This window comes from Triticum urartu, chromosome 6, assembly GCF_003073215.2.
Source record: "Triticum urartu cultivar G1812 chromosome 6, Tu2.1, whole genome shotgun sequence".
NCBI classification, from domain to species: Eukaryota; Viridiplantae; Streptophyta; class Magnoliopsida; order Poales; family Poaceae; genus Triticum; species Triticum urartu.
In genome coordinates this window covers 305,484,278-305,499,595 of record NC_053027.1, presented here as the reverse complement: position 1 = coordinate 305,499,595, position 15,318 = coordinate 305,484,278, and positions in this window count along the sequence as shown.

The window sequence follows — 15,318 nt, the reverse complement described above, 5'->3', positions numbered from 1 at the left end:
AAGTTGCCAAAACTTCGGAAGACAAAACTTAGATCCTTGCTTTATGCCTAGCTAAGGGCGTAAAACTATAACACTTGTTGGGAGGCAACTCAATGAATAAAATTTATTTTTGCTTGTTGCTTCCTGTTCTTGTTTGTTTCCACAATTATGCTACTACTATGATTGTGTTTTTATGTTTTAATTAGTGTTTGTGCCAATTAAAGCCTTTAGGATCTTCTTGGGCAATAGTTGTTGATCTTGCTGAAAAAATAGAAAATTTTACGCTCATGAAATTAATTTTCATTTTTTTACCAGAGAGCGATAAAATACCCATTCCAATTGCGGTAGATCAATATACAAATTTACCAGGTCTTCCTAATTTTTCAGAGTTTTTTGAGTTACATAAGTATTCGAAATAGTCAGATTTCTACAGACTGTTCTGTTTTGGCAGATTCTGTTTTCTTTGTGTTGTGTGCTTATTTTGATGGCTCTATGGTTTTCTTTGATGAGTTTTTGCCATAGAAAAGTTGGAATACATTAGATATAATACTAAAACAAAATATGAATTGGTTTGATACATCACTTATAGTAGTGGTTTATTATTCTTATACTAACGGATCTCACGAAGGCTTTGTTTAGTTTTGTGTGATTGAAGTTTTCAAGTTTTGGGTTATCTTACGATCGATGAAGGAAGGATGTAAGAGCCTAAGCTTGGGGATGCCCCGGCATCCCAAGCTATTATCCAAGAATGAGCAACCAACTAAGCTTAGGGATGCCCCCAAGTGGCATCCCTGCTTTCTTCCAACAACTATCGGTATTTTACTCGAGACTATATTTTTATTCGTCACATGATATTTGTTTTGCTTGGAGCGTCTTGTATGATATGTGTCTTTGATTGTTTTATTTTGTGTTTTAAGTTATCAATCCTTGCTGGACACACTTATTTGAGAGAGCCAAAATTATGTCATGACTTGTTATAATTTCTCTCTATGCTTCACTTAAATCTTTTATGAGCTAGGACTTGCTCTAGTGCTTCACTTATATCTTTTTGAGCACGGTGTGCTTTGTTTTTTTGAAAAAATGCTCTCTTTATTCACTTAGATTTATTTGAGAGTTAGTAATTTTTTAAAGAAATTCACTCTTGCTTCACTTAAATTATTTTGAGAGAAAGAAAATTTGTTATGCTCATGATCTTCACTTATATGGTTGAGCTTATGTAAAGCAACTCATGAAAATTAGTCCCAAAGTGATAGATATCCAAGAAGGATAAAGTAAAGAAAATGTCATGAAGATCATTAGACAAATAAACTTGATTCTTAGTAATATTTTTGAGACATGATGATGTGATATGTGAGTTATGTTGATGAGTAATTATGCTTTAGTAGGAATATTGGTGTTAAGGTTTGTGATTCCCTATGCATGCATGAAAGTCAATAGTCATGCAATGAAAATTATATCCTACTTGTGGTGCATTATTCGGTGTTAATTATGCTGTAGCGACCCGACCCGAATGGGTCAAGTCTCTGTGCTTAAGTGTCATCCCTGGATCGGTATGCTGACACACACAGTACTCGAGGATATATAACAGAGGTAAATCACATGTAAAAGTAACGTAAATACTATTACCTCAAATCCAAAATAGCGGAAGCAACAAGGTTGTGGTTTCCCATCAACACCAACGGCAAAGTTGAGTGTAGAAATCGTAACCCTAACGTATCACTTACTCGACGTAAGAAACCTGCAACATGAGACGTTGCAGCCCGAAACGGGTCAGTACATTGAATGTACTGGAAAATTCACACCATAGAGAAAATGATGAACAATGGCTATCACTTTATGCATATATGGCTGGTGGAAAAGCTCTATGGTTATAAGGTTTTTGCGTAAAGCCAATTTTTCCCTACTGCAAAGGAATAAATTTATTTAACTATCATGGTGGTTGTTGAACATTGAGAATGGTTGACAGCATTCTCAATCCCAATTAAGTAACATCATTAAACCCAACAATATTCATTTAAAGTAACGTGATGAGATCGATAGGATAATCCAAGAACTAGATACTCAAGATGTCCATAACCGGGGACACGGCTAATCATGATTAGTTTATACACTCTGCAGAGGTTTGCGCACTTTTCCCCACAAGACTCGATCGCCTCCGTTGGATTTCTCGCACTACATGGTGTTTGAGAAACGGATGACCGAGACATAGTCTTTCAGAAGCGCTAGCACCTTACGATCGGGTAGACCGTACCACCTACAACCCCTACATCTGCTAGTCTACCACTTTAAGAGTTTGCACAACTTAGTCAACTATGCCAGAGCCCATAATGGCTTGTGGCTGCACACGGAAGTTTCTAGTATGAATAATCTCATGATCCCTTTGAGCCTGGGTGGCGGTCCAAAAGAAAAACAGGCAAGTCCTGGAAACCCCAGGTGCCTCAATCCACCCAGATGTGTGTTTGGTTGCCACCTTAGATAAACCATTAATTAACAATCTCACATCTGTCATGGATTTCACTCACCCAATCCACGTCTACTAGCATAGCATGGCATAATAAGCAAGCGTAGAAGTAACTCCCAATGGTTTGATAATAAATAGGTAATAGGTACTACCTCATCTACTTCCCATCCCACAATTTAATTAGATCCTATTCATGCAATGTGTGAGGATTGATCTAATGCAATAAAACTGGGTTGTAGAAAAGTATGATCAAAGTGTGAACTTGCCTGCAATGTTGATGAAGATGATTCGCACTCAAAACTCTTGATAGCTCTACTCGTCACACTCCGGTCAATCTATCGTAAGCAAGCAATAGTAACCACACATAAGCAATCAAAAGATCGGGAAGAACGAAGAAGACGATTCGGAAACATCAAAACCAAGCAAATAACTCTTGCAACATAAAACAATTTCTAACAGCACCAAAATCATGTGAATTTGGCCTTATTAGAATGTTTAGGTCAAGAGCTTCGATTTGCAAAAAGAATCAACTCAAACGGAGTTATGGATAAAAAGATATGATCAAAAGAAGTTTGAATTCAAATCTGATCTAATTCAAATTTTAAGATTTTCAAAAACATGTTTGGGTTGGATTACTGGATAGAGGAGATCATAACGAAGATGTGGGCGTTGGTTTCGTTGGATTTGGGCAAACGAGTAAAAAGTTATGGCTATTTGAAAAATCAGGGCCAAGCTGTTTTACGGAAGAGAGAGAAAAAAAATAGCTACGGGCTAGGGTCTAATGTATAAATACGTAGACTAATTGATAATCTAATTATTCTATCGTATTAGTCTAAAAATAATAAACTACGGAAGTATAAGAAGAAAAATAAATAAAGAAAGATACCTTTATAAGGCAGAGAAAAGACAACTTTGGAGAGTGGAGAAAATTTCTAGAAGTCGCGCCGGAGAGGAGAAATATATTTTTCTTAAATGAATCTAGTCAAACCAAAATATTGATTTAACCCGAATTGGATGATTTTTGGAGGCTCTATGGGTCTATATTTATTGGTGGAAAAGAGGCTTAGGGGTCAAAGGCTAGGCAATGTGGGACTAAACGTAGACGAAAATATACGAAACAGAGTAGAAAAGAGGCGATGGGCCTAAAGGCCTTCGGCCGGCCGCAGCGTGCGCGGTGCAGTTTTTTTTTTTGGAAAATTCGGCCTAAGAAAAAAAACTGAAAAGACTGGCTGGGCCTGGCCCATATAGAATAAAGAAAAAAAATTAGGGCGCCCGCTGGTACTTTGATGCGCACGTGGGCGACAGTTAGCTTCCGGCGCGCGCAGTTTTTTTTAAAACAGAATGTGATAAACTGAAAAACAAAAATAAAATAAAACTTTATATAGGCATATTATATATCAAAATTTTCAGAAAAAGATTTTCTACGACATGAATATTTTTCTATCATTAAATAAAATACACACAAATTCTAATAATTCAAAGAGTGCTATTGGTCTATTAAAATTCAACAAAAATCATTTTAAAAATACCAAAATGATTTCAAATTAATTTTTCTCCAATTTTCTAATGTAGGGAACCATGTTACCCTAATTTCCATATATTTTATTTTTGGAGAAAAATAATTTGAATAAAACTCAAATAACTCCAAATTGAAAATAAATACAAAAGAATTTTGAATTTAATTCTTTGAAACTCCCAACTCATATTTCATATAATATGAAGAAGTCATTTTATCTTCTCTAATGAAAATCATTGAGTTGCATAAAGTTCCAGAATCGGAAATATTTTCAAATGAAATTCAAATATTTTCAACACCCCTTGTCATTTAAATAAATGGAAGAAGTCATGTCATCTTCTCTCCGGGGTTTTGTGTTTGAAAAGAATTTGAATTCATGGAGATCAGAAAGCAAATATGAAAGTTTGGGAAAGTCCTTTTATTCCCTCTTATTTAACTTTCAAAGAGTTTCGAATTCACTCACTTTCAGTCAATCAATCAAACAATCAATCAAATCTATCTATTTATTATAACATTCCAAAATTTAGAATTTTGGGATGTTACAAACCTACCACCCTTAAAATGAATCTCGTCCTCGAGATTCGGAGAGGCTAGCAAGAAAAAGTTAGGGTTTGGGGGTCTCCTAAAAAATCCATCAATCATCACAGGGGTCTGGGGTGCTACCACCCTTAGAATCATGGTTACAGCTCCATCGAAACTCATATACTTCATCCATATTGTTAACAGTGTCGGTCTTCTCAAATCCTCGGAAAATTCCTTCTCTGGCTCTTCCGGTAGTGGCATAACCTTTTCCTCAATTCTTCTGTCCTTTACTCTTGGTAAGGTTATTCCGAGATTGGGTCTTCTTAGCTGATGGGTCGGGCGCCAAAACTAAACAACTATCGATATCTCATGGTGGTCAACAATTTATGGTTTCTCCTGCAGGAAATGGGTCTGGGTTGATCCTCACCGTATAACCTACGGTTGGCAAAAGCTGCCTTGTACAAGGGAAAAAAATTGCTATACCATTCTAAGGTTTAAACAAGGTTTTCATCGTCGTCTCTCTACTATAGGTAAGTCACTCAGATTTACCATTCCATATAGCAAGGCGAACAATAAGAGTAAGTCGGTATGGTGATCAATCCATCCCGCACCCAAATCATTACCTTGTATATGGTTTAGCGAATCTCGCATTCTAACACTCGGTCATCCTCACAAGCATTGCAGAATTTCTCTTGTCGACGAACCAAGTTCGAATAAATCCATAGATTCTGCAAGCCAAACAACCATCTATCGTTCCTTCACAACTCTCAGGTTTTGCGTAACTCCTATAAGATCGTTTGTCGATAAAATCGTAACTTCTTCCAGGGTTTTTCCTTCAGCAAGAATGTGCTTGCTTCTTGGCAGGTCCTGGGGCATGTGGGTTATGGCCCATCTCATCACTTGTAGTCCTTGAACTTATCATCGGGCAACTGATCATTGTTCCAACTTCCAACTTCCTAGTATTCTTAAATCCATCCAATTGTATTGTCTTCCTTCCTTATATTGGAACCAATCTAGGACATGATTACTCAGACTCATCATGGAGTTTCCATTGATCCATATTTCTGACATCATACCTCCTTTATATCCAATAGTAATTTATCTCCCCATCCTCGTGGGTTATCCCACATACCGAGATATAAACTTATACTTATGGAGTCCGTATTCCACTTCGTGGAACATCATTATCCTTTCCAGGGTCAAGCGTCCTTACAGGGGAATATTGGCCATCTCTGCATGGCACTTCTTCAACTGGAAACGTGAAACACATCTTGAACTCCTGACAGTCCTTCGGGTAACTCAAACTTGTAGGCCACTTCTCTCATACGCTCCAAAACTCGGTATGGTCCTACAAATCTCGGGGCTAACTTTACCTTAACTCCAATTCGTTTAACTCCTCGCAGAGGGAACAGATGAAGACATGCTCGGTCTCCAATTTCATAGACTACCTCCTTGAGTTTTTTTGAGTCTACATAACTCTTCTGCCTGGACTGAGCTACCTTCAGTCTATCTCGAATCAACTTAACATTCTCTTCTGACTCCTTGATCACATTTGGTCCAACCAACTGACGTCTCCAACTTCATCCCACACACTCTTGGGGTATCGCACATATCGAGACAAAACTCATATTCATTTTGTCCGAAATCCACTCAGTGGAGTATCCTTATCTTTTCCAAGAGTCAAGGGTTCTTTACAGGGTACTACCACCCTTAAAATGCACAAATCTTCCATAGACCATATTTCTCTTATCCTCAAAAATGGTCAAAATCCTTCTTCATAGAGTAAAAACTCATAAAATCCATATCAGTACCAACGATGCAACTTTATTCACTCTCAATTAATTACAATCTCTCGCTTTTCCATTACATGTCTCAACTCAACACCTCAAGAAAATGTGCTCACTTCTACTACTCCATTACTTTTGTTGCAAACTCAACTACCTAGCACAAGTTTCCTTCTCCTTGGGGCATTCTCTGGCAAAGTGCCCTGCTCCATTACCACTAAAACATATTACTTCTGACAAGTATCGAGGTTTCCTTTTTGGGCAATTGTTGAGGTAGTGCCCTGACTCCTTGCACCTGTAACAGGTGATATGACTCAGGTCCTTCCTGGAATCCAATCGGTTTCTCTTCCTGGACTTTTCCATTCCAATCAGGGCTTCTATTTCCTGTGGGTCATATTCTACTTCCTCTGTCGAGAATTCTACTAGATCCCCATTCAAACAATTTTGGGAGATGTGTCCTTCTTCTCCACATGAATAGTAAGACTTGGTGCAGGGTTTACTTAGTTCTTCTTTGGGTGTGTCCTCCACCCCTTCCTTCATCACAGTTTCTTCTAAAATTTCCATGAGGGCTCCTTTCATTACTTCTTTCTTCTACTGGATGGTTCATTGTACCATGGGGTAAATGTGACATTGAGCAGGATAGTGGGTAGTCCCTTCACACAAGAAACAAGTAATCTGCCTAATTGGGCATTCTTCAACTGGGTGACTTCCTTCGCAATTAGGGCATTCATCCTTGTGTTCTTTATGGGTGTGTCCTATTTCTCCACAAATCTTGCATGCACAAGGTTTCTTCATATACTTTCCATAAGGCTTCAACATCTGGGACACAAGCAGAGACTTTGGCAAAGTCAACTTAAATTATTTCCAAGTGGTTACTCCTTGCCATCCATTCATGGTTTGGTACATCCTCCACCAAGTAGCAGCACCTCTTTCAAAGCACAGAAGAGCATGCTGGGTCATATCATGTCCAACTATAGGGTTATTCTCCATGTGATCCTCCATGTTCTGAATCCATCGGTCTGTCTCCAACTGACCCATCGGTCCAGAAAATACAAGCTCATCTCCATTCATCCGCTATTGGGTCCATGTGGGTTTGGGGTAAGATAAGAGAGAGGGAGAGGGACACACAATACAAACAAAAGTTTTGAAAAGACAGATTTTTGTTGTGGCTGTCGAAAAACATCAAACAAATGACAACTCACAAACGTCGCATCTAACGTAGGTATATAACAGGGGTTTGGTCTTTTAAAGGTCAATAAATCTTCAACGTCTCCAAATTCTTCAAACCTTGTTCATGCCTCCAATGGCTTCTTCCGATCATGCTTGTCTTTCTCAAGTTCTTTTGCCAGATCAATCTCTGTTGATGTGAAATCTCTCGTGACATCCTTTAATATTCCGGAGTTGCATTTCAAACTTCTGGGTTTCATTATCCTTGGCATGAACCATGGTCCTACTGTCCTTCAGTTCCTGACGAATCTCCTGTATCTTAAGGTTTTACTTCTCTAGCTTGGCTGCTTTCAACTTCTGGTCTTAAGTTCTTCACGAAATGCTTCCTTATCAATTAATGCTTCTTTTAGGTCCATCTTAACTTCTTGATGTAACACTCCAGATCCTGGTGATACACCGGCTAAGGTTAAAACTTCATCTTGCTGATAGGTGCTCCATCAGCCTTCTACCATTTAATCCTTCCATGCATATGCATGCTTAACTCAGCACGGTGACAATAGCATATGCGGGCGATAACCTCATGGACAGCCGTGGTTGTCATTTCCATGAGCTACCTCTCCATAGTTTATATCTCCTACCTTAGGGTTTTCCTTGACAAATCCTTGAGTTCTTAACTCTACATGCTCCGGTCTTTCTCCAACACACCTTGATCTCGGGTATTGACAACTTCCATAATCTGTCAAGTTCCATAAGGGTAACCTTCCTAGGTCATATAAATCTGGGAATTCTTCAGAGCCTTTAAATTCTACTTGTCTTCGGCCTTCAACCATTGTAGTTTCCATTATTCAGATGCACGGAAAATACTCTTCATTTAGAAGTGGTCTTAGTTGTCCGATATCTTGTACTTCTTGGAGTGGTCTCATCAGTGGAATCTTCGAGTGGTCAAAAGGGGAAAGGGGTATGGTCTCACTAAAAAGAATTTTTGAATAAGCTTAGAAGAGAAGAGAGGTAAAAGATCTTTTTGAAAGGGAAAGTTGTAGAGAAAAATCTTTGCTATGGGCTTGCCGGTTTCTAGGGTCACGTCCTACAGTCAACATATGCTCTGATACCATCTTGTAGCGACCCGACCCGAATGGGTCAAGTCTCTGTGCTTAAGTGTCATCCCTGGATCGGTATGCTGACACACACAGTACTCGAGGATTTATAACAGAGGTAAATCACGTGTAAAAGTAACATAAATACTATTACCTCAAATCCAAAATAGCGGAAGCAACAAGGTTGTGGTTTCCCATCAACACCAACGGCAAAGTTGAGTGTAGAAATCGTAACCCTAACGTATCACTTACTCGACGTAAGAAACCTGCAACATGAGACGCTGCAGCCCGAAACGGGTCAGTACATTGAATGTACTGGCAAGTTCACACCATAGAGAAAATGATGAACAATGGCTATCACTATATGCATATATGGCTGGTGGAAAAGCTCTATGGTTATAAGGTTTTTGCGTAAAGCCAATTTTTCCCTACTGCAAAGGAATAAATTTATTTAACTATCATGGTGGTTGTTGAACATTGAGAATGGTTGACAGCATTCTCAATCCCAATTAAGTAACATCATTAAACCCAACAATATTCATTTAAAGTAACATGATGAGATCAACAGGATAATCCAAGAACTAGATACTCAAGATGTCCATAACCGGGGACACGGCTAATCATGATTAGTTTATACACTCTGCAGAGGTTTGCGCACTTTTCCCCACAAGACTCGATCGCCTCCGTTGGATTTCTCGCATTACATGGTGTTTGAGAAACGGATGACCGAGACATAGTTTTTCAGAAGCGCTAGCACCTTACGATCGGGTAGACCGTACCACCTACAACCCCTACATCTGCTAGTCTACCACTATAAGAGTTCGCACAACTTAGTCAACTATGCCAGAGCCCATAATGGCTTGTGGCTGCACATGGAAGTTTCTAGTATGAATAATCTCATGATCTCTTTGAGCCTGGGTGGCGGTCCAAAAGAAAAACAGGCAAGTCCTGGAAATCCCAGGTGCCTCAATCCACCCAGATGTGTGTTAGGTTGCCACCTTAGATAAACCATTAATTAACAATCTCACATCTGTCATGGATTTTACTCACCCAATCCACGTCTACTAGCATAGCATGGCATAATAAGCAAACGTAGAAGTAACTCCCAAAGGTTTGATAATAAAGAGGTAATAGGTACTACCTCATCTACTTCCCATCCCACAATTTAATTAGATCCTATTCATGCAATGTGTGAGGATTGATCTAATGCAATAAAACTGGGTTGTAGAAAAAGTATGATCAAAGTGTGAACTTGCCTGCAATGCTGATGAAGATGATTCGCACTCAAAACTCTTGATAGCTCTACTCGTCACACTCCGGTCAATCTATCGTAAGCAAGCAATAGTAACCACACATAAGCAATCACTCAAAAGATCGGGAAGAACGAAGAAGACGATTCAGAAACATCAAAACCAAGCAAATAACTCTTGCAACATAAAACAATTTCTAACAGCACAAAAATTATGTGAATTTGGCCTTATTAGAATGTTTAGGTCAAGAGCTTCGATTTGCAAAAAGAATCAACTCAAACAGAGTTACGGATAAAAAGATATGATCAAAAGAAGTTTGAATTCAAATCTGATCTAATTCAAATTTTAAAATTTTCAAAAACATGTTTGGGTTGGATTACTGGATAGAGGAGATCATAACGAAGACGTGGGCGTTGGTTTCGTTGGATTTGGGCAAACGAGTAAAAAGTTATGGCTATTTGAAAAATCAGGGCCAAGCTGTTTTACGAAAGAGAGAGAAAAAAAATAGCTACGGGCTAGGGTCTAATGTATAAATACGTAGACTAATTGATAATCTATTTATTCTATCGTATTAGTCAAAAAATAATAAACTACGGAAGTATAAGAAGAAAAATAAATAAAGAAAGATACCTTTATAAGGCAGAGAAAAGACAACTTTGGAGAGTGGAGAAAATTTCTAGAAGTCGCGCCGGAGAGGAGAAATATATTTTTCTTAAATGAATCTAGTCAAACCAAAATATTGATTTAACCCGAATTGGATGATTTTTGGAGGCTCTATGGGTCTATATTTATTGGTGGAAAAGAGGCTTGGGGGTCAAAGGCTAGGCAATGTGGGACTAAATGTAGACGAAAATATACGAAACATAGTAGAAAAGAGGCGATGGGCCTAAAGGCCTTCGGCCGGCCGCAGCGTGCGCGGTGCAGTTTTTTTTTTTGGAAAATTCGGCCTAAGAAAAAAACTGAAAAGACTGGCTGGGCTGGCCCATATAGGATAAAGAAAAAAAAATTAGGGCGCCCGCTGGTACTTCGATGCGCACGTGGGCGACAGTTAGCTTCCGGCGCGCGCAGTTTTTTTTTAAAAACAGAATGCGATAAACTGAAAAACGAAAATAAAATAAAACTTTATATAGGCATATTATATATCAAAATTTTCAGAAAAAGATTTTCTACGACATGAACATTTTTCTAGCATTAAATAAACTACACACAAATTCTAATAATTCAAAGATTGCTACTGGTCTATTAAAATTCAACAAAAATCATTTTAAAAATACCAAAATGATTTCAAATTAATTTTTCTCCAATTTTCTAATGTAGGGAATCATGTTACCCTAATTTCCATATATTTTATTTTTGGAGAAAAATAATTTGAATAAAACTCAAATAACTCCAAATTGAAAATAAATACAAAAGAACTTTGAATTTAATTCTTTGAAACTCCCAACTCATATTTCATATAATTTGAAGAAGTCATTTTATCTTCTCTTATGAAAATCATTGAGTTGCATAAAATTCCAGAATTGGAAATATTTTGAAATGAAATTCAAATATTTTCAACACCCCTTGTCATTTAAATAAATGGAAGAAGTCATGTCATCTTCTCTCCGGGGTTTTGTGTTTGAAAAGAATTTGAATTCATGGAGATTCGAAAGCAAATATGAAAGTTTGGGAAAGTCCTTTTATTCCCTCTCATTTAACTTTCAAAGAGTTTTGAATTCACTCACTTTCAGTCAATCAATCAAACAATCAATCAAATCTATCTATTTATTATAACATTCCAAAATTTAGAATTTTGGGATGTTACATATGCTTAATGCTTGCTTATGAGATTATTCGTTTCTTGGTTGGTCGCTTCCCAATCTTTTGCTATTCTTCATTTTGCACTAAGTATGACTTCTACTTGTGCATCCAAAATCCTTTAAACCAATTTTGCCATATGAGTCCACTATATCTACCTATATGCGGTATTCTTTTGCCGTTCTAAGCAAATTTGCATGTGCTATCTCTAATTTTCAAAATAAACTTCTCTTTTGTGTGTTTCTTTCGCTCGCGGTGCGGTGAGGGGTGGCTAATATTTTCCATGCTAGATGTTTTATTCTCAAGATGAGTGTTTATTCACTTGTCATTGCACGAGAGTAAGGCAAAGGTATCAGGGATGCCCAATCCCGAAATGCAAAAACAAAAATGAATTTACTTTATGTTGTCCAATAATAAATTCCATGGGAAGTGTTGGTATGGAGGGCACCCGTGGATACGGTCAGCCATGGAAAGTGAAAGTTATGGTGGAAAAAGGAATAAACTTTATTTTCTGTTTGGGAACCGACTATGGCATATCTAGCATGGAAAGTGTTCAGAACTCTAAGTCATTTTCATTGGTGGGATGGATACACCTCCCAAAATGTTTTTGTCTAAAGTTTTTCGCTTTGAGCTCTGGCACCTCTACAAATCCCTACTTCCCTCTACGAAGGGACTTTCCTTTACTTTATGCAATTTTTATTTTGAAATTTGAGTCTCCATCTTCTCTCATAAAAGCACCAACTAGGAGGCAATATGATCGTGCTCAAGCATTGGGTGTAGTTAATATTCGAGTGTGCTTCATGAATGGATCAATGTTTGAGCATGGTGGGCTAGGGATAACTTATTTTAGCATTGATATTTTGAAAGACATGGTTGCTTGTTGATATGCTTGAGTATCTAAATTATTATGTCAAAACTAGACTATTGCTTTGAATCACATAAAAGTCCAAATGTCCATGCTATAAAGAAAAAGAATATGATATGACTTGATGAACAACACTCCACATCAAAAATTCTGTTTTTATCACTTACCTACTCGAGGACGAGTAGGAGTTAAGCTTGGGGATACTGATACGTCTCCAATGTATCTATAATTTTTGATTGTTCCATGCTGTTTTATTATCAACCTTGGATGTTTTATAATCATTTTATAGTCATTTTATATCATTTTTTGGTACTAACCTATTGACATAGTGCCCAGTGCCAATTCCTATTTTTTACATCGCAGGAAATCAATATCAAACGGAGTCCAAATGGCACGAAACTTTATGATGATTTTTGATGGGCCAAAAGGAAGCAGATGGGCCCTGGTTGCACCTGAGGGGTGCCCCGAGGGGTGCACAACCCACCAGGGCGCTCCAGGAAGCCCTGGCGCGCACAGGTGGGTTGTGCCCACCTCGGGTGCCCCCCGGACCGCCTCTTTGCTCTATAAATACCCAAATATTCCCAAAACCCTATGGGATTCGATGAAATATTCATCCAGCTGCCGCAGAGTCCATAAACACTAGATCCAATCTAGACACCATCACAGAGGGGTTCACCACTTCCATTGGTGCCTCTCCGATGATGCGTGAGTATTTCTTTGTAGACCTTCGGGTCCTTAGTTAGTAGCTAGATGGCTTCATCTCTCTCTCTTGATCCTAAATACAATGGTCTCTTGGAGATCCATATGATGTAACTCTTTTGCGATGTGTTTGTTGGGATCGATGAACTTCGAGTTTATGATCAGATCTGTGTTTTTATATCCATGAAAGTATTTGAGTTTCTTTGATCTCTTTTATGCATGATCTCTTATAGCCTTGTATTTCTTCTCCCATATTTGGGTTTTGTCTGGCCAACTCGATCTATTTATCTTGTAATGGGAAGAGGTGCCCGGCAATGGGTTCGATCTTACGGTGCTTGATCCCAGTGACAGAAAGGGAACCGACACGTATATATCGTTGCTACTAAGGATAAAAAGACGAGATCTATATCTACCGCCATATAGATAAACGGATCTTGTCTACATCATGTCATCGTTCTTATTGCATTACTCTGTTTTTCCATGAACTTAATACACTAGATGCATGCTGGATAGCGGTCGATGTGCGGAGTAATAGTAGTAGATGTAGGCAGGAGTCGTTCTACTAATCTTGGATGTGATGCCTATGTAATGATCATTGCCTGGATATCGTCATAATTATTTGAAGTTCTATCAATTACCCAACAGTAATTTGTCTACCCACCGTTTGCTATTTTTCTCGAGAGAAGCCACTAGTGAAACCTACGCCCCCAGGTCTTATTTCTCATATATTTGCCTTTGCGATCTACTTTTTCCTTGTTTTTGTTTTCAGATGTATTAAACCAAAAATCCAAAAATACTTTGTTGCACTTTATTTTATTTGCGATCTATTTGTCTAATCTATTACAACTTTATCTCCCGTCACATGCCGTTTCTGGCACCATTACCCGAAAGGGATTGACTACCCCTTTAACATGCCGGGTTGCGAGGTGTTGTTATTTGTGTGTAGGTGCTGCTTACGTTATGTTGCTTGGTTCTCCTACTGGTTCGTTATCTTGGTTTCATAACTGAGGGAAATACTCTATCGTCATTGTGCTACATCATCCCTCCCTCTCCGGGGAAATAACGACGTAGTTCCAGCTGCCATCACGTACTCGGGCATCCTCGCTACGCCAGCACGAGCTGCGCCCGTGCCTGTGCACCTCCTCATCATGCGCCCGCTGTGTCTACGGAACCGCCGACACCGGGATCCATTGCGGATCCAGGTGCCAGTGGTGCGGCAGTGTGACACCGGGGTAGGGCAATGTCTGCCTGTACTCCCAGTGCCACCGCGCTTGGTGCACCGGGATGTGCAGACACCAGCAACCTGGGCGGACACGCACCGGCGGCGGAGGAGCAAGGGGAGGAGTAGCACAGGAGGATGAGGCACCGGGGGTGCACTTGCCCTTGCGCCGCTACTGCCGAAGAGGCACATTGATTGCTAGGGTCTGGTGGTGTCGCCGGCGAGGAAGCACAAGGGGTGGTGGGGGGACAGATGTGGACGAAAGTGGATGAGGCCGCCCCCCACCACACGTGTTGGTTAAAAAAGGATGCTACCACTGGCTGACTAGTGGACTCGCTGTCGGTGGTCGTCATAAATTAGACGACGCGCGGTAGTTGGGTGGCCGCTAAGTGGGATTGCGATGGACACCAAGGAGATGCGCGGCGCATCCGCTTCACGTCCGTGCCGATGCATTTCAGGCGCAATTTTGGGCCAGAAATGGGTCGACGCGGACACCAGGCGGACGCGATTTGAGTTTGGGTCGGCGTTTTCGGCCTCCACTTTTGTCCACGCCGACCCAAACGGATGTAGGCGGACAAAATGGGTCGCCCCATTGGAGTTGCTCTAAGTGCAGGATTGAGGAGCTTCTAAACGAATTTTCAAACTAGACACATTTGAATACTTTGTCCATAACATAAGTCCATGATTATTCTATCTAAAGCTTCCTATGTGTAGCTTAATTATTCAAAGAAAAAAAGTTTGTCTCATCCTATTCATCCAAACGAGTGTCATTGTGTCAGTCTAGCACTTAGCACGCTTGAAGTTGTGTCCATTGTGCTGTTAAGTACAGACAACGTTATCAATTTTGTAGCTATCAACAATTTGGTGACAATTCTTCCTGTGAAAGTAATTCCTTAGCATTTAAGTTTAAGAAAAAGAAGAGTGAGGGGACAGAGAAGACCTCAAAGCAATATAATACTCCCTCC